General features: G+C 36.7%; 1 protein-coding gene across 1 annotated transcript in view; it reads left to right on the top strand.

Annotated features, from left to right (window-relative positions):
- SYT1 (synaptotagmin 1) overlaps positions 1–26,265 on the top strand; it is a 528,733-nt gene that overhangs the window by 116,434 nt on the left and 386,034 nt on the right. Inside the window, exon 2 of the mRNA XM_055342176.1 lies at positions 3,371–3,491. The gene's annotated coding sequence lies outside the window, so the exon portion shown is untranslated. The remainder of the gene's footprint in view (positions 1–3,370; positions 3,492–26,265) is intronic.

The raw sequence follows: 26,265 nt of genomic DNA on the forward strand, positions 1-26,265 counted from the left end.
AATAAAGCAATATTCAAATCAGCCTTTTAAAAATCACACTATAAAAATGAACATACGTAAGTCAAAATTAAGGGCGTCATAAGCAAATAACCTTTGGCACAGTTACTTTCATGTGCGGTTTTATTTTTCATACATTTGTTTTACCCAAATTGGTTTTATTTATACTTTTCTCATAAGCTACAACAACTCTAAAGACTGTTTTTAATGACAAATCACCAGGAGCATATTTTGTTATTCTGCTATGTTCCCCTTCACTGTGCAAAATTGACCTCACATGAAAGTAACTTTGGGAAAATAAGAACACTAAGTGATTGCTAGCATCTGGGAGGCAATTTTCGGAATTATCCATTCATTTGCACATTCAAGATATATTTGTTAGACTACTATACTCCACACCAAAGATGTTCCAGGCCCTGGATACTTATTAGTGAACCAAACTGGAAAAAAAAATAAAAACTGTAGCTCCCAGTGATTTTTGTTGAGGTGGTGGTTACAAGAGGAGGAAACAAACAAGCATATATGGATAGTAATAAGTACTATGAAGGAAAACACGGCATTATTTAAAGGAAAGTGAATCAACTAATTTCTAAATCAAAATGGTAAGTTTCATTTCTAAGGATAGGTAGATTTCTTTTAATCATGATACCTATCCCCAATCACCCTACTCAAAAGTAACTAAAGGGATTAGATCTTGCAGTGGTTCCTCATGGTTCCCATGCCTGCCTCCAGCCCTAATTAACACCTTCTATGCTTCTCTATGCACACTAGATTACAAACACATTGATTTTTGTTGTTGGTTCTCAAACATGTAAACCTCCTTTTTTCCACATATTGTTCTACCTTGAATCTAATCTACCCCCTTTACCCCACCCCAGCTCCAAATCCAGCTAATTCCTAAATGTGATTTCTGCATGGGAGCCAACTCTGGATGAGGCTCCCTGCTCTCACTCTCCTAGCATTTTGACCTGTCCTTTTAGGAACTTATTACAATTTTTATTATGTAATGACATAAGGCATCTTGTGTATTTATCATCTATCTCTTTCATTAGCCTGCAAGCTCCATGGGATGAGGGGAGGTGGGGCACTGGAGGCAGCTGCTTCTGAGCCTTGCCAATGTACTTTCAGTGTCTTGCAGCCTGCCTGATACAAAATAAGCATTTAAAAAATTGTGAGAGAAAGAATGATTTTCCATAAAAAAATATCTCTGGTTTACAGCACATGGGTTTATGCAACACATGGCAAAATGGGTTCTGGTGAGAGCTGGTAATATCTTTTAAACCATGTGACTAAGCAAACGATTCTAGTTGAATCCTTGTGTTTTTAAATCTGTGTTACACACTGTTCCTGCCCCAAACTCTGCTGGAAGTCTACTGCTTGCTCACAGGCTCACAGTCTCAATGACAGATGGTTTTTAATCTTTGCTATTTGGCTTCCAGAGTGGGTGGATATTGCTAACTCATGTATTCTCTCCAGCATGTAGAAAATGACTCTGGTGGCCATACTCTGTAAGGAAGCAGATACTTTCTGGGATCTGTAGCTATGGGAGAAAGGTTTTAAATGCTTTCAGGTGGGAAAAAGCCACTTTTTCCTTGGAATTATTGTTGAAAATAATCCAACTGTGAAAAGCCACGGTTGTGTTAATCATAAAATAATTCCAGGACTACACTGTTTGATCAACTCATGCCCAGTACTCTGAATGGCACACATACATATCAGTAGAAACATACAGTGTTGGTAATACTTCCTACTTGTTTTGACATGAAAAATGAGAAATCTCCTTGAGAAGACGAAGAACCCTTTCTCAGCACCTAATATGTTCTAAATTTCCATTGTGGCACTTATCAATTTATAGAGTGATTTTTTTTTCTACATCTGTCTCTCTAACTCCTTCAACAGCAAACTGTCTTTTCTCTTCTTATCCCTAAGACCTGACCAAAAAAATAAGGTCCATGATACACATTCAATTAATACTCATTGAGTAAATCACAGATAATAAATAAGTCCCTACATTGAAAACAGCTTGGGTTGGAGGAGACACTCCCTTATCTATTTCAGCCATGCAAAAATGGAGCTCGGAAGCCACTCAGGAAACCACGCTCTCTTATGCAGCATCTATTCCTCTAAACCAAGGACTAAGGTTTTCTCAAACCCAATAAATCCTCAGAAGATTTTCCTATGTGGATTTATGCCAGAACAATTCGGTCCATTAGTTGGCAAATAAGGACCCCTTAACAACTGCAGAGGAACTATAAAATTCTATTCAGAATATAATGAAAGCTGCAGGGGATTGTGTATTCATTTATCTTGTAGTAGGAAAACTTGAATCCTCAAATAACAGGGTGTTGCCATGTTAGCTTCCTCTAGAGAATTGAAACCCAAGCTGTAAGAGAGTAGAATGGTCTGATTGGTATCAGAGCCACTGGAATCTGCAAAGCCTCCATTCTTAATTGGGACCAGAAGATTCAGCCGATAGCAAAGTCTCCCTACCTGTGTTTCTACATACGTGAAAGGATTGTGCTACTTCACTTAGTATTTTGAGATCTCAAATTCTAAAATCATGACTTAGAAAAATAATAATAAAGTCATTACTTAATAGCCTAAAATATAAGGTAAGGGGTTGCTCCATATCAAAGAATAGATAAACGCAAGAGAAGTGCATTAAAACAGAACGAAAGGAAGACAAGCAAAAGGAAAGGAGTGGAGGGAAAGAAGGAGAAAGGATGGGAGGAAAGAACAAAGTAAGGGAGGAAGGGAACTGTTAAAATGTTTCATCAAGCTACTCCACATCCCCGAGGTTTTGTATGTGCAGTATTTCAATGTCCTTCCTAGGTAAATAGCAAGGCTTTTCCTTTTTATTAGCACTGCTGCAGCTGCTGTTGCTTACAAAGAGATTCACAAATCAAAATAGATTCAGTTAGCTTTTCAATAATTCTAAAAGGTGGGGGAACATTGCCAGAGAAGCCTAGCACTCCAGTATCCTAACAAGGAGTCTTGTTAGCAAAACAAAGTGTGAATTGCTTAGAGATAATTCCCTGCGGTTGGTAATTCCACTGGGCTCCTCGGTGGCAGCACGAGCTATTTCTCCTCAATAGACCAATGCCACCGAACAGAATATGTCAAAAGAAATGCAAAAAACGGGCTTTCTTGAAACATTTATTCTCCTAGATTTTTCTTTATGTCAGCATGATTCATACTTATTGGTTCTTAGCCTGGAGCACCTAGCACAACCAGGAATTGAGGAAGCTAGAGCAGAGTGTGAATAATGAATGAGCTACATACGCAGAAGTCCATACACCCAATCAGTAGCAAATGCAAGTGCAGAGTTGCAGGCCAGCATTTTCATGGATTATTTCTATTATTTTCTCTCAAGGGAAAACACGAAAACGAGAACCAGCAAGAACTTGAGTGACAAACGCCTGGTTTGAGATTGGAAGACTGTTCTTTGCCTATTGCTTCATTCCTCGAAATTGCATTACAACTGCCAGATTAAGGTATATGGAAAAAAAACGAAACTTTGATAGGTTTTGTTGATGCATCCCTCTGTCTCCATATATATTCTTGTGATGTGGGAGGGGGGGGGAAGCATTTGTTTAGAAGACTGAACGAAAAGTGTTTCATGATATTAAAGGAAATATTAATATTTTTTGCAACTTCTGAAATTATTACTAGTATTAATGCCCTTGAAGTGCTAGTTTACTTGATGAGGCACTGGTCACTTATATAACATTTGTGCTTTCTCTCACTTTCATTTTGTACTTCATCAAATCTGAAGTTGTCATGGTTCATTATCTGTAGATGATCTTGGGCAGCCTTGCATTCTAAAAGAATATGCCATGGCATCTGCCTCTGTGCTTTTGTGCCCTGCTGTACAGATGATATTTCAGCATGAGTATTGGGTAAGGGGGTGAGAGTGGAGGCAAGATTTGTCTCAGGCTGATGATGTTTCTTTGTGCCAGACTATGTCTTCTTCTTTTGTGTCTGCCTGATTCAGCAACGAAGTACATATATCACATTGTGACTATTACATATGTTAGAGTACATAATTGGGGTTGTAAAGTATATGCTTGAATGTCTTAAATAATGAATTCCATCAAATTCAATTACCATTCTTGGACTCTTCATTAACCAATCAAATTGCTTCTCTAGTCTAAGTCATTTCCAAGACACTTTCATAGGCATAAACACAATTGTATGAAGTGAATTGGGGGTGATTAAATTATCTTACTAGTCATTATTTGGAGTCCCATGTTACTGAAGTTTTGGATTCCTAAAGAATGGACTTTCATGTTATTCCCATTGTATACAGGAGCATAAGATTATGTCTTCAGGAGTTTATTTCACTATTTGCATCTTTACTCTTTTTTCCGAGGAAGTGGGTTACAGTAGGTCACCAATACTAAAATTACATAGAAGTAAACCAAGTCTTATAAAATTTATGGACTTATTAAATAGATCTGTCCAACAGGCTTGTGTTATACCAGAAGTTTCTCCCGTCTCTCATGCAGTGTGATACTTCAGTCTAAGATCACAGTTGTTACTGTTGAGGCATGCTTTTTTCCTAATTCTCATATTTTCTTTGCATGGACTATTAAATTTTGAAAATGCATATATATCCAGAGCCAAACGTACTTTACTTTCCTAGGAAATCACTGTCACCATGCTAATGTATAATGTTATTTCAATAACTTTACAATGAAGGACATGTGCTGATGTTGTTGCATTTTCCCTACACTTAGGTTTCCAATTAGTATATCTTTGTCTTCTACTCTCCCTTGGCCCAACAAACATTGTCCATCCTGAAGCCTGAGTTCATTCATTTATTTATCTAATGATGATTTTGTTAAGTACTTCATATGCCAGTCATTTTTCTAAGCCCTATGTCCAGGCTTCTGTTCTCACGGCATTTTCATGTTAGTGGAGAGGCAGACCTTTCTCAAAGAACAAATACATAAATATACAGATCCACTAAAATGTTGGTTATCCAGTATCTAAAATCATATTTTTTCTACATCTTTTTTTTATCCAAGTTTTTTCCAGTGATCCTACTCTTTAATCTTATTGATTCTTACTGTTGTCAACCATGCAGTAAAATTGATCCTATCCACATACTTCAACTCTCTTAAGACTTTACATTTCCTTAAATGGAACAGACAAGGAAATGTATAAATTTACATATTAGACAAGCTGTATTGCCTGAAAAATCTAATCCAGATAGCTGGGCCCAAATAACACCAGGATGGCTACACTGTGGCCAGTATCAAATCAAATACCCTACAACCCATTCACAAAAACTATCTTTTCTGATCCTGAGGTTTTTCTTAATTATATTTTCCAGTGATTAAGTGTTCTATTCTGGAACACATCAGAATAAATCTTTTGCTCCATTGTTCTATCAGGCAAAGTGACTTTGGTATGGATTAAGTTAGACTAGCCACTTTTTAATTCTATAAAGATTGTATGCATCTAGTCAATATAAAACAACAATAGACTCCAGAGGATTCATTGTGGTAACAGAAAAAATGACTTAACCAAAGATACTGGATATAAAGCAGAAAATAGATGATAAGAATATACATGGCAACTTATATATATTTTTAATATAAGAAGAGATAAATCAATATCCTGAAAAAGTCATAGAAATAGTATATGTTAATAATTTCCCTTAATTATCACTTAAACTAAAAACATTTAAATGCAACATATAGAGAACCACTTTAATAATAAAAATGATTTTTATATTTGCTTATGTTGATACTTATTTCAGCCTAATAAAATATTTTATGGAGAATGAAATACTTTTTATCATAATTTAATAAAAGCAAAAGTTTTGATGCTTTCATCAGTTTATTTAGTGTTGATTCATTTTTTTATTTGAATATACTTTTTCCAAGTGTTAGGCATTTAAAGAATCTTTATTTTACCATACATTTAACCACCTAGTTCACATGGACATGGGAGAGAACTTGATATAATCTTATAGAAAAACATAACCAAAGTAAGAAATGTATAAAATAGATAGGAGAATATATTTTATTATTTATTTTATTTTATATTATTTATTTATTTTATTTTTTATGAGAATATTTTTTTAAAAACCCAGTAAGAATATGAAACAACAGAGGGATATGTTAAAGGGTAGAAAATTACTTCAGGTGCTATAGTAATGAGCAATGTGTAAAGCTCACACTTAACTACCTGAAGCATTGCCTAATTTTACTACATGCATCTAGATTAATTATTGATTACAATTTGTATCGGCAATTCTGCTGAACTGAGCTGAAGCCCTCACCACTCTTATTCATATATGCCTATCTTCACAGCAACATTATTATAAATATTTCTAAATATATAGATCAGTGCACAAATGCAAAAGTAAAAATCCTCCAGGGTCAAAAAAGGGACAACTCAAAAGCAGAGTACGAAGTAGAAAGACTAAGAGCTGATGTCATGACTGAACAGGCAGGGATGCGTCCCTTATCAAGTCTCTAATGATTAGGGATCTGGAACTGAAAATCTCATATACATTCAAGACCCAAGAAGAGCTGTCTTCTCTTTGATGAAGCAGCAAGAAAATTGTACCCACTGATCCACGGAAGTGACTGGAGCTTGTCTGGCTAGGAATCTAGATGAAATGGGGAAAAAAGTAACTCTCCTGTGACAAATAAAAACACCAAGCTGTGGTATATACCACTATGGGGTTTAAATTTATATTATTCACAGCACATGAATCCTTCAAAATTTTATTATTTTATTTTATTTATTTTTTTAAGATTTTATTTATTCATTCATGCTCTCATGAGAAAGAGAGAGAGGCAGAGACACAGGTAGAAGGAGAAGGAGGCTCCACACAGGGAGCCCGACGTGGGACTTGATCCCGGGTCCCCAGGATCACGCCCTGGGCCGAAGGCAGCACTAAACCGCTGAGCCACCCGGGCTGCCCCCTTCAAAATTTTTAAAGAAACTAATGGAAACCTACAATTTTGTATAGAAACATATCTGGGCCAGAAACACTCTGAAAATTAAAAAAAAAAAAAAAACTCTGAAAATGAATTTATTTTTTTTATTTTTATTTTTATTTATGATAGTCACAGAGAGAGAGAGAGAGAGAGGCGCAGAGACACAGGCAGAGGGAGAAGCAGGCTCCATGCACCGGGAGCCCGACGTGGGATTTGATCCTGGGTCTCCAGGATCACGCCCTGGGCCAAAGGCAGGCGCCAAACCGCTGCGCCACCCAGGGATCCCTGAAAATGAATTTATAATTAAATAAGGATAAAGCCCTCACAGGAGAATTGTCCAACATAATGAAGAATAATAAGCAGACACCACAAACTAGAATTCTAAAAATTTTAAAAATAATTGCAAACATAAAAGGAAAGAAATAGGGACACCTAGGTGGCTTAGTGGTTGAGCGTTTGCCTTCGGCTCAGGGTGTGATCCTGGGGTTCCAGGATCGAGCCCCGCATTAGACTCCCTCCAGGGAGCCCGCTTCTCCCTCTGTGTCTCTGCCTCTCTCTCTCTCTGTCTCTCATGAATAAGTAAATAAAATCTTTTTTAAAAAGGAGAAGAAATAGAAACCAACAGGAGGGCTTTATAAAAATAAATTAGCAAATGTGAAAAAGAAATAATACTCAAAGAAAAGAAAAATATAGTTTTCAAATTTAAAAACATAATGAAAACTTTAAGGAGGAAGAGAAAAATGGCCTAAGAGAATATTAGTGGCTACAAGTTAAACCTGAAGAAATTATCAAGAATGAGCATAAGAGTGTTAAGCTATGGAAATGCTGAGAGATATGAAGGAATAATATGAAGAAGTACACCACATACCTCCTAGGAATTGCAGGTGGATAATTGTAGGATAATAGCTGAGAGGTTTCTGTGTTTGAAGAAAGACATAAGTACCATAAAGGATCATTCTCAGTCACAAGCCAAATAAATAATAACAAATTCATACATAAATATTTTAACAAGCCCACAGAGCACCAATGATAATGCAAAGACCTTAAAAAATCAATTAGAGCAGATAGTATATAAAAAAGCAATGAAAAATAATAATTTCAAGTGTTGAAGGAAAATAGAAAACTCAAATTCCATGCTTATGTAAACTATTTTTTTCAAGAGTGAGAGCATATTTGTGCATATTTGTGAAATCCTGGTTGTGAATGTGTTAGCCTTAAAAAGTTGGTTATTCTATGACTCACTAAACCAAAAGACATTATCATCCATGGAATATTGTTAAAAGACCAAATTCATTGCTAACATATCTTTACATATCAAATGTATGAACATTTTAATGGCCTCAGAGAAGAGACCTTTGGACAGCTAGTTAAATGGCCTGAAATGTGGAAACTATGCACTGCCTTGACCATTTACTTGTTTTGGGTTGTAAGCCACACCACTTCCATTCTTCTTAGTAGCAACGTCAAGTGTGAAATCTGTATGCTCTCCTAGGTTCATCCTTCTAATTCTTGAACTGTCATTAGAGTAGCCTTGTGCATTGCAAAAGGCACATCCAGACACTTATATGTATATATACATGTGCAAATACCTCTTTTGCTCAAATATTCTGAAGTAGTGTGAAAATTTTATAAATAATTCAGTGGCTAAAACTTTCTACTGACTCCTTGTCCAGCACACTTAAGAAATACAGGACAGCTGAGCTAGAGGTTGTAGAAAAGATTGTTGGGAGTCATCAGAGTAAGTTGTTACCAGACAGCTTATGATCATTCACAACTTCTCTGTATTGAAACCAGTAATTCTGTGAAGAAGACAGAGAGCATAGACTAATGACTGAGCAGCTTAGCAAGACTGTGCCTTTACCTGGGACAAAAATTTAAGAGCTCCTAAAAAAAGGTCCAGTTATGAAGACAAATGTGTGTAAATAACTTATCTACCTCTTAAATTAGATAGAACATTTACAAATCAATTATAGTCCTTTATATATCTGTGATGTTTTCTTATGTCCTGGACAGAATGTGTCAAGATAATTAACAATTCAGAGCCTCCCAGCAAGACAGTGATATATAACTATTATATTATTCCCGTTCTATTTAATTCTCAAAGCTAATGTACTTATTTGTTTAGATGATGATAAATTAGAAAACAATAAAAGAATGAATTTAATAAAAAAAAACAGTAAACATATTCATGAAAGAAATACAACTCCATAAAAGTGAATTAAAATTTGCTATCAAATATATAGAAAATTAGATGGAGTTTTTGGTTCACAATAGCTTGCTGATTGGCAATATTAAAATGCTGTTAAAAATGAGCCTTATTCTAGGCTATACATGTAGAAAGAGAACAGGAATAATTCTGGCCATGATCACTGTGCTGGAGAACTAAGTTCAAATTTAAGTCCATAACTGAAGAATATCAAGAATAAAAATGTAGAAGGAGCAACAAAATTAAAGTTTGTGGAATAATCCTGTAAAAAAAAAGAATAAGGAAATTTCAAGATGTTGAAATGAGAAAACACGAAGCATCAAATGCGGTCATAACGTAAATATATGCCATTACAAGAAACATTGTACACTAAGGACCAAAAGGAGAGAAACTTATTTAAATTGTAGAAGAGTAGTAGATGTGATGATGCAACAGGAGAGAATGTTGAAATATACTTCTGAATTTGTTAAAAAATGATTTTTATCTTTTCTGAAAACTTTTAATACAATTCTAGCTGACAATGGAAAGATGCATTTTTTTAATATTTCCTAACTCTCACATATTTATAAATATTGAAGCTGCACTTGGAAAGCTTATTGTAATAAATCTGAAGGTTTTCTGAAATATGAGCACAACATGACAGTTTTCTAGGTGATAAGTTATTTTATGATTTTGTTATTATGCTTCAAATGAGCAAAGGAAAATCTGAAAAAAAAAAAAAAAAGAAAAAAAAACTTCTAGGAAAAAAGTATCTTTCCAGAATGGCTCCCTATCAAGATGGCAACTGAGTACAGAGACGGACTAAATTAATCCTTTGGGTTTAATGGTTGTTTTGATGTTCCATAGGAGAAATGATCATTCTGTCTTGGCATCCAAGAAAGCACTCCTCCAGGGATAGGGTGATCTTGCTCACATTCCCCATACCCCCTACATTTTAATGGGCACATTCCAGGCAGAAAACATGATAATAAGTTTTATATGTTGATTTAGAACTTTTAATTCTAAAAACTTTGGAGATTTTTAATCTACTTATGTTTAACTTTGTGGTATAAATGTAAAGATACTTGGTTTTATAATTTAGTTGCTTGAGTAACTTTTTTAGACTGATTTATGGTCAGCATGCTCCAAGTTTATCTCGGATGCAAAATTTCTCCTCATGCAATTGACCCAAATCAACAAAGGAAATCATTTCAAAAAATATTCATCAAATTAAAATTGTATGTAGTCAGGAAAGTTGATATTAATCTCTTTTCATTTACCAACATCCTTGCATTTTTCCTTATAAAAGCACTTTGGAGAAGGTAGAGAAATTAAAAGAAAATGAAAGAAGGGAAATTTGTAAGCAACTTTAAAAGCTATATACAATTTTGCCTGATTTTCATGTAGCCTAGTATTCAATTCTTAGCTGGTCTTCTCTGATTCCGTTATGCCATAGACAGGAGAGGCAGTGTTTTCCCATCAGTTTCTTCTGTATAGATAAAAGCATTCAAACCAAACATCTAACAGTTTGTATTTTTCCACTAAAAGAAATTTCTCTGGTAAGTAGGAAAGATGATTTACATGCATGTACCTGACCTTATAAAAAATAATATGTGTTCATCATAAAGTTGAATTTATATTGCTATCAAACATTTACTCCAGTTCCTTTTTGTATATCTCTAATATACCATTTAGGTTATAGATCTCTGATACCTGAGAACACCGGACAGTTGAGAGAAATCCATTGTGTTTCCCTTCCAATTTTTTTTTAAAGTTGGTAGTTTTTCTTCTTCCTTTAACGAAATATAATTTAATGGTTACAAAAATGTTTGCAAAGCTTTAGCTAACACATTACTAAGACCAAAAATTGGCCTTCCTATTATTTACTGTTCAGAAAGTAAATGGTAAATATATTTATTATTTATCTGCAAGATGGAATAAAAGTTATTTGGCTTCTTATACCAAAACCTCTTGTTTATATATGAGGAAGTTCCTAACAGGGGAAAAGAACTCTTGTACATTAAGCCTTTCCATTCATATTCTGAAACTACCTTTTTCACCCTGTGGAATAGAAGCCATATATTTATTTGATATGGATGCTGAAATTTAGTTCATGGAACAGAATATATACCTCTTTGTCTCTATATAATAAGATTCTAGACTGTGATGAGTGGCTTTCCATATACACATGAATGATTAGATGCCTATCTTCTTTCCCAAAATGCCATCAGTATTGTCAGGCCTTGAATGTAGGTGGAAAACTGACTCAATAATGCTCGTGTTTCTTGCTAAAAAATAGCCACAATGCAGAATAGAGCAACACTGAAATTTTATGAAGCATGACCATGAAATAGCAAAACTCCTCCTTTTAAAAAAGCTCATGTACTAGAATTTATATCCAAATAAGTGTTGTCTTTCACTGTGGTCATCTTAGATTTTAAAAACGCTGCCACTCTTGAAAATATTTTGGTACTGTTTTTAGAGCCAGTTATGCACAAGGAAGCATTTCTCAACCAACCCTGCGAAGGCGCGGTGTTAATTACCATCAGCATAAATGTGGAGGTGGCCTTTCTGGGACGTTTCTTTCAATGAGTTTTTTGACCTCATCAAGTATATTTTTATTTTAAATAGTCCTTTTATCCTCTAGACAAAATGACAGATATGTTGTATAGAAGAAGGGTGCTGAGGCTGGTGGGCCCATGAGGTCACATGTTGGGTAAAGAAAGCATTAAACTCTTTCCAGATATTAAAAACAAAAAACACACAGGAAACACTAAATTTCAGGCTGGATCGATGAGTATGGGCTCATTGTTTTACTCACTCCTTGTTATATCATTTAGTTACATACTCATATAAGTATATAAGGACCTTGCTAGAACCTGAAGACTATACATAACCCAACCCTGCTACTGCTTTTAATTGGGACATAGAACTTTACTGGAGCCTATAGTACTCTGCATACCCAGTTACCACTTGATAGTCAGTTTGCATAGGGATGTATAAAATGGACCCTAAGAAGCCAGTTGATACCGAGTCCAGATGGATTCACTGATGAATCTTACCAAACATTTAAGGAAGAAATTGTACTAGTCCTCTACTGTCCCTTCCAGAAGATAGAAGCAGAGGGAATACTTCTATACTCACTCTATGAGACCAGCATTATCCAAACATCAAAACTAGACGCATGTATTACAAGAAATCTACAGACCAATAGTCCTCATGAACAGAGATGCAACAATCCTTGACACCAGCCAGACTATAAGCAATCACGCCAGGTGAAAACTGTGATGGAGCTTGGAGGGATGCTCCACCTCCTATAGGAAACTGTTAATTTATTCAACCAGCATTTACTGTTCAGAGCACTATTCTATACGGTCATGAGATCACACTTCCTACTAGCCCTCAGTCACTTATTAATTCAGTCATCCAACAAATACTTCTCGAACCTGTACAACGTATCAGGCATTGTACATGGGGTTGGGGGATATAGCGGGGAGTAAAATAGGCCAAATAACTGCCTTCGTGGAACTTACATTCTACTGGGGAAACAGACAATAAACAAGATCAACATATAAAATGTAGGCTTGTATATAATAAACATACAACCTGTAAAATTGAAACACGTCATTGATAAGTGCATGTACATGGGGGTGATATTTGCATAGGTTGTTCAGACATGGCCTCTTTCAGAAGGTGACTTTATGCAAATTCCTAAAGTATGTGAAGGAGAGAATTTTGACAACATCTCCTGGAAAAGAGAAGATAGTTGGAGAAGACACAGTAACTAGAGAAGGACGTCAGAAGGGATGTGCTTGGAGATGAAGTTGAGGAGCTGGGTTGACACTGACTCATGCGTGGTCTTATGGGAAGTGGGACGGAGCTTGGCTCTTCCACCTCATCTAATGGGAAGCCACTAGAGGGTATTCAATGGGGAAATGCCATAAAATGATTATTTTAAAAAGCTCATTATAGGACGCCTGGGTGGCACAGTGTTTGAGTGTCTGCATTTAGCTCAGGGAGTGATCCTGGGTCCCGGGATCAAGTCCTGCATCAGGCTCCCTGCAGGGAGTCTGCTTCGCCCTCTCCCTGTGTCTCTGCCTTTCTCTCTGTGTGTCTCTCATGAATAAATAAAATCTTTAAAAAGAAAACTATCTTAAAAAAAACAAAAAAAACATACCATTCCAATTTCTGTGCACAAAGGTATATTTAGGTGCCAAAAATACAGGCAAAGAGCAGAAGTTATTGCAGTATTACGAGCAAAGAAACTACCAGATTTCAGTAGCTTTAATGAGGCTCGTGAAAGGATAATGGTGAGAAGAGACTTGAGAAATATTTTGAAATTAGAACCTCTAGGACATGTTGAAGGATTAGTTATGGGGAACAAGAGAGAAAAAAATAAATCAAGAATTCCCCCTACGTTTTTGCCTTAAACAACTTGGTGAAACCATTTACTGTGATGGGAAAGACCCAAACAGGAACAGGTGAGGGAGAAGAAAACATGTTTTATTCTTGCACAGCAGTTTGGAGATTCTCATTGGACTTCCAGGAGACATCAAATAGGCAGTTAGATATGGGAGGCTGGCCCCAGGGGAAAGAACTGGGATGAAGATATAAGAATGAGGTTTGCGTGAAGTAAACTCCTCAGTAGCAAATTAAGGAACACCTTACTCAAAGTTGCTTAACTATCAGTGACACTTATTATATCACCTTATTATGTCTATTTATTAATTCTAACTTTAGGGAGTACCAGGGTTGATGCTGCAGATAATTGCTATCAGATGCCAGGTCAGCTTCTATGAGAGTCTCCTGGCATATGCCCCATGTTGGCCACACTGGTGCTGCCATCCTAGTATCAGGTCTTTCCATGGCAAGGGAGAGAGCAGGATGGCTGAAAGGAGAGAGTGTGGCAGAAAAGGACTTTTAAAATAAATACAGCTCTCTCTTTTCTAATTGGAGAGCAAAATCTTTTTTAGAAAATTACGAAGAGACTTCCCCAATGTCTTCCTGCTCAGAGCAATATCGAATGCCCATCCCTAAACCATTCCTTGCAAAGGGAGAAGGGTATTATCTAAACTTGATAAGACAAGCATGAGTCATTTCTTCTGGCTGAGGTTCCTTCATTAATGAAAAAGTAAGGATATATTGGGAAGGTAAGCATCCATGTCCAGTACACGAGGCACTGGCTTGGAAATGGTACTTAAAATCAGGACAGGATGATGACACCAAAATTAGATCCACTGTACACTCAAAATATTTTTACCTTCTCTCTGTAATGTCCATTTTATATGGCCACTGGTAGAACAAAATCATACACTCACCTAATGTAACACCTATCAATTAGTTGCTCTTAGAAGTGAAAGAAAAGCAAAACCCAGAACTTAAGCTGGTAATTACGAGGATTATCTCTTATCATAGATGAGAATTAAACAGACACACGCAGAGACATGCACACGCTCAGTATAATTTCCAGTTACTTCCTGTTTTTATGAGAGCTTAGGGGAAACAGGGCCCAGACTATTTTGATCTTAAGTATATTTATTATGGACTTACATTCAGCAGATCTAATGGCCATTCTATCTTCATGAGCCATAATTTACTCATCTTTGAAATACCTCACAGCTTTTTCCCTTTGCTGTTCATTCAGGATTTTTTTTTTTCCTTTTTAATTCACATTTTCTACTTCAAAATACCAAATGAATTAAAGTACCTGACTATGCTTTCCTGGCCACAGTAACCGGTCTAAGGATGGGCACTAAATGCAGGCAAGTTAATTATGAAACTCCTTCCCATGATTATAATGACTTTATACGCACATACATTTTTATACTTGTCAGCTATTAACCTAGGTTTTCCTCTCTTAATTTAAAAATGGAGTGAGAACAATGGCCTGCAATTTTGTACTATGTTTTTACAATGTTAAAATTAGTCATTGGCTTATAAGCCAAGATACAAATAAAGACCTTTCTTGTGAAAAATGTACCTATATTTGTGGGCTAAAAGCTATAAATTGGAATACAGAAATATCACAAGGACTATCTCCACTGGCTCCTTAGTTTGCCTATCTACAAAACATGCCTAGTAAGTTTACTAACTTCATTGCCCTTTTTTCAAAGCCCACAACCATAGGATATATATCTCATTTGGCCTATTGAGTCACCCATCTAGGGAAGGTGCTTGATTAAGTTATCTGAAATGCATTTGCTGAGTGACAGGAACCAAAGTAGACATTAGAATTTTTCATGAATAAAATGTGATCAATGCATCTGAGTGTTTCGCAGCCTAGTTGGAGACTATATACCATAGTATATTGAGTAAAATAAACAGAAAGGGGAACAAGAAGTATCTAGGATAAATGAGAACCAGAGAGAGAAAGATCTCTGAGAAAAAAACAAAAAAAAAAAAAAACCCACAAAAACCAAGAGTGCAGATGTAAACATATTTGATTCAGGGACTATGCTAGAAAAGTTAATGAAATCAGTAAAACAAAGGGGGGTGGTGAGGAGATTAAGAATGGGGAAAAGACCTGTTGAAGAATCAGAAATGGCACCAATCAGAAATATTAGAAGGAGAGTTTAGAAAATTCACAGGAGGGGATCCCTGGGTGGCGCAGCGGTTTGTCGCCTGCCTTTGGCCCAGGGTGCGATCCTGGAGACCCGGGATCGAATCCCACGTCGGGCTCCCGGTGCATGGAGCCTGCTTCTCCCTCTGCCTGTGTCTCTGCCTCTCTCTCTCTGTGTGTGTGACTATCATAAATAAATAAAAATTAAAAAAAAAGAAAATTCACAGGAGAATAACCTGAATTCCAGAAAATCAGCTGTTGGGTTTGTACACATTTAGTAGAGGGGTCACTGGATAGGGTTTGAACATAAGTGAATGTGTTAGGTGACCTGTGAATGTCGCCATCCACCTGCCACTTCCGTGAGCGGGGTTCGTAGATACCAACTGTTCATTTCTTTACTGAGACTCTCCCGAATGCCAAGCGCTGTGGCAGAAGCGAATAAAAGGCTGAGGCCTCTGTCCTCAGGAAGTCATCATCTCTGATTGATATACAGATAATAAGCAATGTGATAAGATTTATTTGCCACGATTCCTATTATTGTACTTTCTCCCTCCCCCCCCCCCCAATTTTAAAAACTAACCCAGCTAGCCCATTGGCATCTAAATCACGACTCTCTGGTCTACTCCATCCTTCCATACTATTACTTTGTTCTATTTGTTCTACTATAGGAAAAAAAACAATGCGAGTTGATAACTGCATGTGTTTTCAAGTACAAACTCTTATCTGTGTCTGCTGTATCGCACTGTATTGTGAGGAGTCCGAAATTCAGGTTCTTTCTGAGATTTAATTATCTGGTACTTTCCTACAGCAGTCTGTCTCCTATTGACATGTCAAATTTCATTTTGTTCACATATCTTTGGTGTGCGTCTCCTTGATATTGATAACAGTGGCTGGTGTAAGAGCTTATCTACTTTTGATTCTGAAAATGTAATAAAGAAGGGAAATACAAAGCAACAGCCAGATGTACTAGTTATGCAAGCATCCATCCAACCTCTCTATCAGTGTTGGGGGAATATGGTATGCACGCTGCAACTCCGTCTCACTGCTATCAAAGACAAACACCAGTGGCAAGGGACAGCCACTTCTTTCACAAGTGATTCCTTTGAAGGAATAAATTATAGAAACAAAACAAGCTAAAATAGTCTTATGTGAATCTTTGTTTTACTTTTAAGGTATCATCATTTCATGAACGTGATTTGATTTTTTTGGATTTCTTTTGAACTTTTTTTTTTTTTTTTTTTTTTACTTCAGAACCACAACAAGGCTTTTATTCTTGCCTAATGATTTAGCAGTAGAAATGTTGTGAGAACTAGGAGAGATTGTATTTTTTTGCCCTTTTTAAATTTTAACTATGTATGGTTGGTCCATTTGAGTAGATCTTAGTTAAGTATCAAAATTAAAGAAATGTTTGAGAGAAAACATAATATGAAAAGATATCTTAAGAAGTGACGTATTTTTTGCCAGCCTGAGCAGGTTCATCCATTTGTAAAGGCCTTCCAAAAAGGGAGTCGCACAACATCTTGTAGAAATTCTTCCTTGTATCTAACCCAAATCCTTTATATTCTGTATTACCCTGGTGTTTTCTCCTTTCTTAGAGAATTTCTAGTGGAAGATCATGTCTCTTTGACTTACAGCCAATTCCAAAAAGAAGACAATTAATGTAGACATTTAATAATTGTGGACCCATTGATAATTGATGCTGTTTCCTTTGGATTTCACAGGTAAAAATAAACTTAGATTTATAACTAAAAGAAGGGAAGAATCAGTCATTTGGAATCATTAAGGATTTTTCATCATTGATCTAAAATCACAAATCAGACATTTTTATCCAAGAAAATTCTAGAGAAATAAATTTTATTTCCAAATGTGATTTGAAAAACTCACAGACATTGAGCCTTGCCCTTTCAATGAACTTTTTCCCAGGTTAACAAGTTTTCTTAATCCCATCATTTTTGGTGCTGTTTATAAAACTAATAGTTGCATGTAAGCACTAAATTTATTTATAGATTTTATAAAATCATGTTGAATTGTTTGATGGGTAAGTGTGTTATGCCAAGTTGATTTGGTTCTATGTGGATTACTGTTTGAGGAGATAAAAGCTGATTAGTTTGTAGTGAGAGTTATTACATGAAGAGCCATTATTTCCTGGAACATTTATTTTGGGCCCTTCCATGGAGTCTGAAGGCCATGGGCAAGCTGAAGGACAGGCTTCTCACCAAGGGCATTGTCCCTCTCATACTATCAGCCTTTTCTCCAACTCAGTATCACGCTGGGAGGAAGATTAATTTGTAGAAAAAAGAAATGGATAGCTCCTTCTTTACCTGTGGAGCCACAAACAGCAAATAATGCCTGGAAGTCATTTTGGAGGGTTGAAATATTTAAGTTTTAGAAGCGGTTACCCCCAGACTCGAATCTTAACTCTACCAACCACCTGTGTGTGGTTAGGCAGGGTGATTGACCTCTCTAGCATATTGTCTTTCATATATAACAATTTATTTCTTTTAAATTCTTTTTATATACGCAATAATTTAAGAGTCCTCCCAACATTATCTCAGACAGGAAGTGAAGGTAGATAAGGTTTTCTAAGCTCCTTTGACTTCTAGTTTGTCGATGGCATGAGGTTCTATTAAGAAATAAAACAATGCTTGTTTAATACAGGTTGTGACCTATGAATGGGTCTTGGAATCATACTAATGGTTTGTAACCACTGTTTGACATGGAATATAATAAAACAGAAAATACGTTACATCAGATGCCATGAAAATTAATACTACTGTAAGAGACATTTTACTTACATATTTGCACTGTGTGCACTGAGTAGTGCTATAAATATATTTCTTACCATGTGTCAAAATTTGAAAAATCTTCAAAAGATACTGGTTAGAGAGGTGGGTCATGGAGTACAAGGTGAAAAGAAAGCCAAAAAGAATCATCATTCAAAATAGCACAGACCAGCTATTCAGGAATCCTGGAAGCAAGCCGTGTAGTGATATCTCCAATGTCTGTGACTGCCTTGGGTCTTCTTGGTAGTCACGTTGTGGCATTAAGTAAAGTTGCTGAGCTGTAGATGTCTATGTGCAAGGGATATATGGCAACTCATCATGTTCATCTACTTGGACACTTGTGGGAAGAAAGCAAATAAATTAGTACATCCTTGTATAAGAAATGTTTTTAGGTGCCTTTCCTCAAAATTCACCATGCTAAGATTACTGCAGAGAAAATTCTCTTTGTTTCCTCTATATACTGTGATGTTTCTTCTTTGACATTGTGTGTGTGTGTGTGTGCGTGTGTGTGTGTGTGTGTGTGTGTGTGAAACAAGACGGCTGCTCTACGCTAATAAAATTCTCATGCATCATCCCACAACTCATCTATTCCGATAGCTGGATATCTAAAGACTTAGAGCCTGCATTACATTTCTCTATTTCCCATAACAGAATATGAAACTGTTTGGCCTAAATTATCCTGGACCCCAATCTGTGAAAGGACACATAATCATGGAAAAAATATATTCCTTATCAGAACAAGCAGCTGTGCTCAAATATTGACTGAGCTGCATAATCATTTGGGCAGAGTATATCTTGCAAGGAAGGACAGTAATATTAAAATGCTTGTATTTTTATGTTCTGTTAGTTTGGTATTTTCCCTTCAGAGTAATCATTTTCCACATTCTTAGTGAAATCAGACTGATACATCAAATCTGCCATCCTTGAATATTTTAAGCCTTTGACATTAGGTCCTGTAATGTTAATTTGCATATTGCTTACTGATGTGAATGCCCAGTCAGAAATTCAGCTAATTCCACTGGGACCCTACTTTTGTTTTTCTAGAAGCAGTTGCACATCAATAACATTCATCTCCTGGATAGAAAAACTTTCAAACTAAAGACCATGCTCATTTATGTTAAACTCATTTTTTAAGAAGCAAACAAAAGAAAAAAAGCACATTTTTTGAACCATATAAAAGTGCTATTTGGCTCATTTTGACCTATAAGAATGGCAATTTCAAACAGTTTAGTCTGATATTTTTTTTTCCAATCTGATAGTTTTGAAGAAGACAAAATCCTGTGTCCAGTATACAATTCCTTTTAAATATCCAGACTTTCTGAGGTTCGCCAGGATTAGATATGGTCAGAGGATTTTTTTTATTCTTGTATTTAGTCAACATTTTCCTAAATTTCTGTTTGATTCAGAACACCAGGAATGTGGTAAAGACAGAGATAAAGCCAACAGACTCTTAAGAACCGTATAATGTTTTTTTTTTTTTCTGATAGTAAGCTGGTGGCAAACAAAGAAAGTTAAATGCTTCTTTTCACTCATAAAGTAACACAAAACTTGATAACCCATCAAAAATGTGTAGGTTTTCTTAAATATTGCCTCAGCTTGGGATTATTGTCATCAAATGGCTTCCTATATTGGCCCTATGTGTACTTCCTCCTGCTGGCATAATTTACTCTTTCCCAGGTATTGTTCTCCAATCTTTAATATTAATGATCTAATCCAAGAATTCAGCCCCCTGAAGTCTCCCTGTGTCTTGAAGCATTAACAAAGCACCAATGCAAGTCTTTTTTTTTTTTTTTTACCAGTGCAAGTCTTTGATGTTTAATTGTTCCAGCTCTGATCAATAAAATATTATAGTTGTTCATATGTTCCTGTTCCTTTGTTTTTGAGGAGAGGCTAATGAGTGGATGCCCATGTAGTTTGCCCCTTTCTAAGACATTCATTGGATGATCTATCTGTCGCTGTCTCTCTCACATTTATGTTAAATGTTGCATCTTTTTGTGTGTTTTGTTTAGTTTTGACTGGAGGGAGTCCTTTGTACTGTGTTACTATTTTTGAAACTACTGCTTCCACCTGTCAATAGAGAATGCAATAGGGCTTTTGTTTTCTCCTTAGAATCCTCATTGTGTCTTCTTATTGACAGTCCCCTCTGTGACTGCTGCACTGAGGAACCCCAGATGGTAGCCTGAGTAACAGGAGGCCGTGCAGCTAAGCCAGTGATTCTCAACCTTGGCTGCATGCTGGACTCACCTGTGGAGTTTAAAATATACTGACCCCTGGGTTCTGCTTCTGAGATTCTAATTAAATTGGTCCAAATGGAGGGCGGGGTATCAGGATCTTTCGAATCTCTCCCGGAGCAAGTGTAATACACAGTAAAGTCTGAGAACCACTGACAGAAGTTTTAAGAAATCCCAGGCATAGCTGCATCTTTGAACTCATTGAAGCTGGGCCCAAACTTTGGAGTAGGCTAAGAAACGAATGTTTATTATCCACTTTTAGTAACCCATTTTGGTGATGAGCTGGCTACCATTTCTAGTTTTTGCCATCTGCCCTAAATTCATCAAAAGTAGAGTTCAGATCTCAACAAAGGTGAGAAACAATACCCATAATAGCCTTAGGTCACTCTTTGGTATCCATTGCAAGATTATTCTACTCACATGACGATTTGGGCAGCTTTCTCCTGAGAGTAATTAACATCTGTGTAAAGATGTAATCACCTGGAGCAGCTATGTAAGCCAGAGCAATCTCAAGAGCTTTCGTTTCTAGAGGCAAAGAAATTGTATTACAGCAGCATTTTGCCAGCATATCTTAGAACATCAGTGTAATCAGTATTAGAATGAAGCATTGTAAGACTGAATAACAGAAAGAGATTAATTTCTATTAAATATCTACATCTTTTGGTTCTCCTAAGTAGATTAGGCTGGGATGGAATAATGGAGGAATTTACTCAAGCTCCTTTGACTCTGTACACAATTCCTGCAGTTGCTGCTGAGGTTCACCAGAAGGGAAAAAAAGGAGTAAGAAGTAGCCCCAAACATGTAACTAATCCCCAAATTAATGGCTGTTTGAATGAACTGTATTGTGATTTTTTTATTAGTTTTAATTTACATTGACAATGACATCTTTTCCCTTAGAAAAAAAGATTTACTATGTAACATACACTTTTAGAGTCAAAAGCTTACCTGAAGTTTCTGAACTGAATTCACTATTGTCCACATGTCGGTTTCATAATAATCCAGGGCTGTCCCCATCCATTATTGTTATAGAAAGGTCAACATATGCAATTACGGGTATAATTTTACCTCTTTCTTTCCACGTTCATACCATTTTAAAAGAATTGAAAGATCTTTGTCAGGTTTTGCTGTGACTTTTAGGTTTCAAAGCCTCAGTGCATTCAGTAAACTACTAAAATAGGCATCAATAGTAATTTTTAATGAATATGACGTTTCTGTTCCATATCAAAACCCAGCTGCTCTCGATAGAATCCCTTGGATTATCTCTGCAGCTATGATTCTGGCTTAGGGAAATGTTACCAAACACTACTTTTTGCATAGGGGAAGAGTTGGTTTCAAGATTTTATAGGAGAATCTCACAAATATAACTTTCTTCTTTAACTATAAACTATACTACATTGATACCAGCTTAAGAGCAAAGCATGAAATAGGAACTCTACTAGGTTTCTGACGGTTTGGAGTCTTACTGGAACTTTGGTAAAGCTCTGGGGAAGTGCTTTAACCTTTCCTTGATGGTTATTTCTGTTGCTAAGAGTAAAGGGTGTTCTCAGAGGTCCCCCAGCTTCAGAAAGACCACACCGACACTGTTGTCTGGTCAAGAGAAAGGTTTATAAATACTGCATCAAACAGCATATGTTAAGAATGACCCCAAAGCACAGTATGAGTTGAGGATGCTATAGAGTCCTACATCATACCAGTAACCCCATGGAACTGCTTTACTCCATCTTTATGAGTCCAATCAGGCAAAATACAGAAAATGGGTCAAAAAAATCAGAAACATAAAGAATGAAGAGAAACTCACACAAGTGGCCTTGGAATTACAATGCTTAATAGAAACTCAGAGGAACAAGGATTGGATTACTCGCAAAATACATGTAGGCCTGGTCATGGTATTAAGTAAGAACGGCAAGTTCTAGAAACCATTTGAGCTGGCATATATCTCAGTGACTTTATCAGAAAGACACTGGGGTATCTACACAATCCAGGGAAGCATTAAGTATTCACACCTCAGGGTGAGTGGGATCCATTGCAACTGCAGGAAGATGTTCTCCACGCTCCTAGAAGTCTCCTACAAGCCCAACAGCTTAACTCCCTCTATCTCTCAGTTCAAATTCCAAATTAGCAGGAAAGTAATTTGATTTTCCTGCTTGGGGTGAAGGGTCATTCCCATATTAATTAACACAGCAAGGAAAGCTGTTCTTGGAACAAAAACATGGCCCTTGGGAGTCATTCCTGTGGACAGTGTGGGCAGTTCTCAACTAGGAAGGCTCAAACAGATAACTCAATAGAATTGTTATGACTATTTTTGTAGAGCCCAACAATAAAAAGGAGAGATAATCAAACTACATGCACATTTTTGTATCATGTTATTCCCAAAGTCTCAGGCTTTTTTATTTTGCCTAAATTACCTCATATTTTTGACTGCTAAATATTATGTAATTGTACATTGAGAGAAGATGGTGATATTTTGTTTTTTTTTTTTAAATAGGACCATGAACAATATTGAGAATAGACATCTGTTCCTTTTCTCTTGAGTTTCTGAGGGATTGAAAGAAGGATGACCCTCTTTCTTCACAGAAGCTGACTTTTACCCTAATCTGTCTCCTTCCACTTTCTTTCCCTCTTTCCCTTTCCTTGTTTTGGAAAGAGAGATGGTGAGGAGAGACTGGAGTTGGGGTGAATGGGTGAGTGGGAACAAAGAGAAATGCAGTGAGGACAGAAGAATGAGGAGGAATAGGAAACACAGGGGCAAAGACAGTCTTCCAGAAAACACTATGTTCAAAAAATGAGTTTCCTCACTCAGTAGCCTCATGAAAAGTTAGGGGGAGCAAGTGCCTCAAGGAGCAATTTTAGACAACTGAGGCTGAGGCTGGCTCTTACCATCACATCTATCCATTTCCCATGTCCCTGCTGCTCAAGGTGACTTCACAAGAGCTCAGAGTCTTCAGTCTACATTTGGTAAGAAAAGATCCAATTGATGTAAATTTAAAACAACTTGCAAATTGACTTGTATCAAAGCTTTGCTCAAAAATAAGTTTTGATAGACTTGGAGAGGAACAGAAGAATTATTATTATTATTTAGATTTTATTTATTTATTCATGAGAGACACACACACACAGAGGCAGAGACACAGGCAGAGGGAGAAGCAGACTCCCTGCGGGGAGCCCGATGTGGGACTTGATCCTAGGACCCCGGGATCAAGACTTAAGCCGAAGGCAGACACTCAAGCACTGAGCCACCCAGGTGCCCCCGGAACAGAGAATTATAATAACCTAAAAGGAGAAGTAGGGGAAAGTGCATACTCTGAGAACTCCCAAAATGACCTTTAGTCTCCTTATAATTTGCCCGGTGCTGTCCTTAATTAGAAGTCATTTTATTTCATTTACCTGGGAGAAATGAAAATACTGAAATTCAGACCAAGCCTGGAGATATATTAGAGACACTGACCTTTAGCAGAAGGGAGAGCTGGGGAGTCAAGAGCATAGAGGTTAGGATCTCACAAAGAAATTTCACTCACCTTCCTTGGAAGGTAACCCTCACAGTGTGAATTCAGGGGAACCCTCATCCTTTATCTGAAAACAAGCTTCTTTGCCAAGTAAAAGTGTTCTTGCTTTGTCCTGGCCACTGGAGGGGAAGCAACTGGAAGGCAGCTGCCATGTCTTATGTACGAGATATGAATACCTACCGCCTAGCACAGGGCCTGCACACAAAGGCGCTGAGTAATCCGCTGAAAGGACAGTCCTGAAGCAGAGTCTAAACAACAACACAAACTTTGAGAAATGTGGAGAAGCAATATAGAATTAACACAGGGTTTGAGAATGGGGGCCCTTGCATGAGACCAAATTCTTTCAAATCATGACATTGCCAGTTTCTAGCTCTGCAATCTCTGCTGATTTGTTTAATCTCCCTGAACTCCATGTCCTTCTCTTCAAAACTGGGGTAATAACATGAATTTTCTCATTAGACGGGTCTTGAGAATAAATCAGCTGTTGGACAGAAAGCACTTAGCACATCTCCCACCACACTGGTGCTCAGACAAATTAAGTATAACAAGTTGTCATGAAGGGTTACGTGCAAAATCCAATCAAATTTTGTAAAAGACCTTGAGTTTTAGTATTGGTAGAAATATTTACTCTTTACTTATCAAGGGATGGATAGAGTAAAATGAGGAGATAAAAAGGTCCTATTTGGGGCTATTACCATCGACGTTCTGTAGCAGCAATGCTCTGTGACTGTGTGTCAGAGTATGGGGTATTTCAGTTCCCCATCCAATCAACTAAACAACAAATAAGCTATAAAATATTCCGATAGGAAGCTCTGAACCACCATGAATTTTTGGACATTCCTACCTGCTGTTTTTCTTCCAATATCAGCATGACTCAAAATCATTAGCATGCTCTTGGCTGTGATTGCCAGTGTTTTGGAACCTTCATTTGTAACACCTTCCTAGAAGGGCAGCAAGTAATTTGGAGGCAACACGATGGTGTGATTGCTAAAGGAAGAGTCTTTTGTGTATGTAGAGTTTCATTTCCTGGGCTTTATTTTTAAAGAGCCTAGATCTTTAACATGTTTTTATGTTTTTTGGCTAAAAATGGGAGATTACTGGCGCTGATGAAAAGCAGAATGACCACGACATACACTACTTCTGACAGTCTTTCCAATGACAAGCTCAGCTCCGATTTATATCACCATTCCTTTTCTAATCACTCCAGCCTGGCGAAAAAAAAAATTTTTAAGTTTTATTTATGTAAGTTATCTCTACACCCAATATGGGGCTCAAACTCACAACCTGAGATCAAGAGTCACATGCTCTTCAGACAGAGCTGACCAGGACCCTCCCACCCCCCGACACACACACCAGATAGTTTATTTTGGATTAAAATTTTTGTTTGTTGGACATATATGCTTAATAGCAACCAGAGCTAAGAGTATCTCATACTCAAAATTTGAAATTATGTGTAACAGAGATGAAAGGGATGTGTAGTGCAGGGCCCAATGCAATACGTTGTCCAATATACTAGAGGTTTTTTTCAGGAATCATTCACTGTCAGTAGTTAATGTATTCAATATGTTAGTGAGAAGGGGGGATGGGATCATCAGTGAAATGTAGAATCTGGTTAATATTCCCACAAAGAATTCATTAACTTCAACAAGATGTGATTTGAGAGCAAAGGTTCTAATCACCACACATTTTAAATAAGCACTTGCACTTAATAGGTGCCAGGGTTTTGATTATACAACTGGGTATTTCATACTGAGAAATGCTGACATTTTTTAAAGGTTCTTCTTGAGGTTAGTAGAAACATACAAAATGACTGGAATGTGTAATAAATGCAGGCATTACAGATATTAGATCAGATTATATTAAATTGGATTGGGGTATGTTAAAAATAGAAGACAGGATATATTTCAAAAGCAATTCAAAACTAATTCACCATTACTAAACTGTGATTCAGATGCAAGCAAAATGGGATGTAGAGTGCTATTTTTCTTTTCCAGGTAAGCAGTTGAAAGATGAAAAATTGTAAACTTACTCCAGGGAAACAAAATACC

The sequence above is a fragment of the Nyctereutes procyonoides genome, unplaced genomic scaffold, assembly GCF_905146905.1.
Source record: "Nyctereutes procyonoides isolate TBG_1078 unplaced genomic scaffold, NYPRO_anot_genome, whole genome shotgun sequence".
NCBI lineage: Eukaryota > Metazoa > Chordata > Mammalia > Carnivora > Canidae > Nyctereutes > Nyctereutes procyonoides.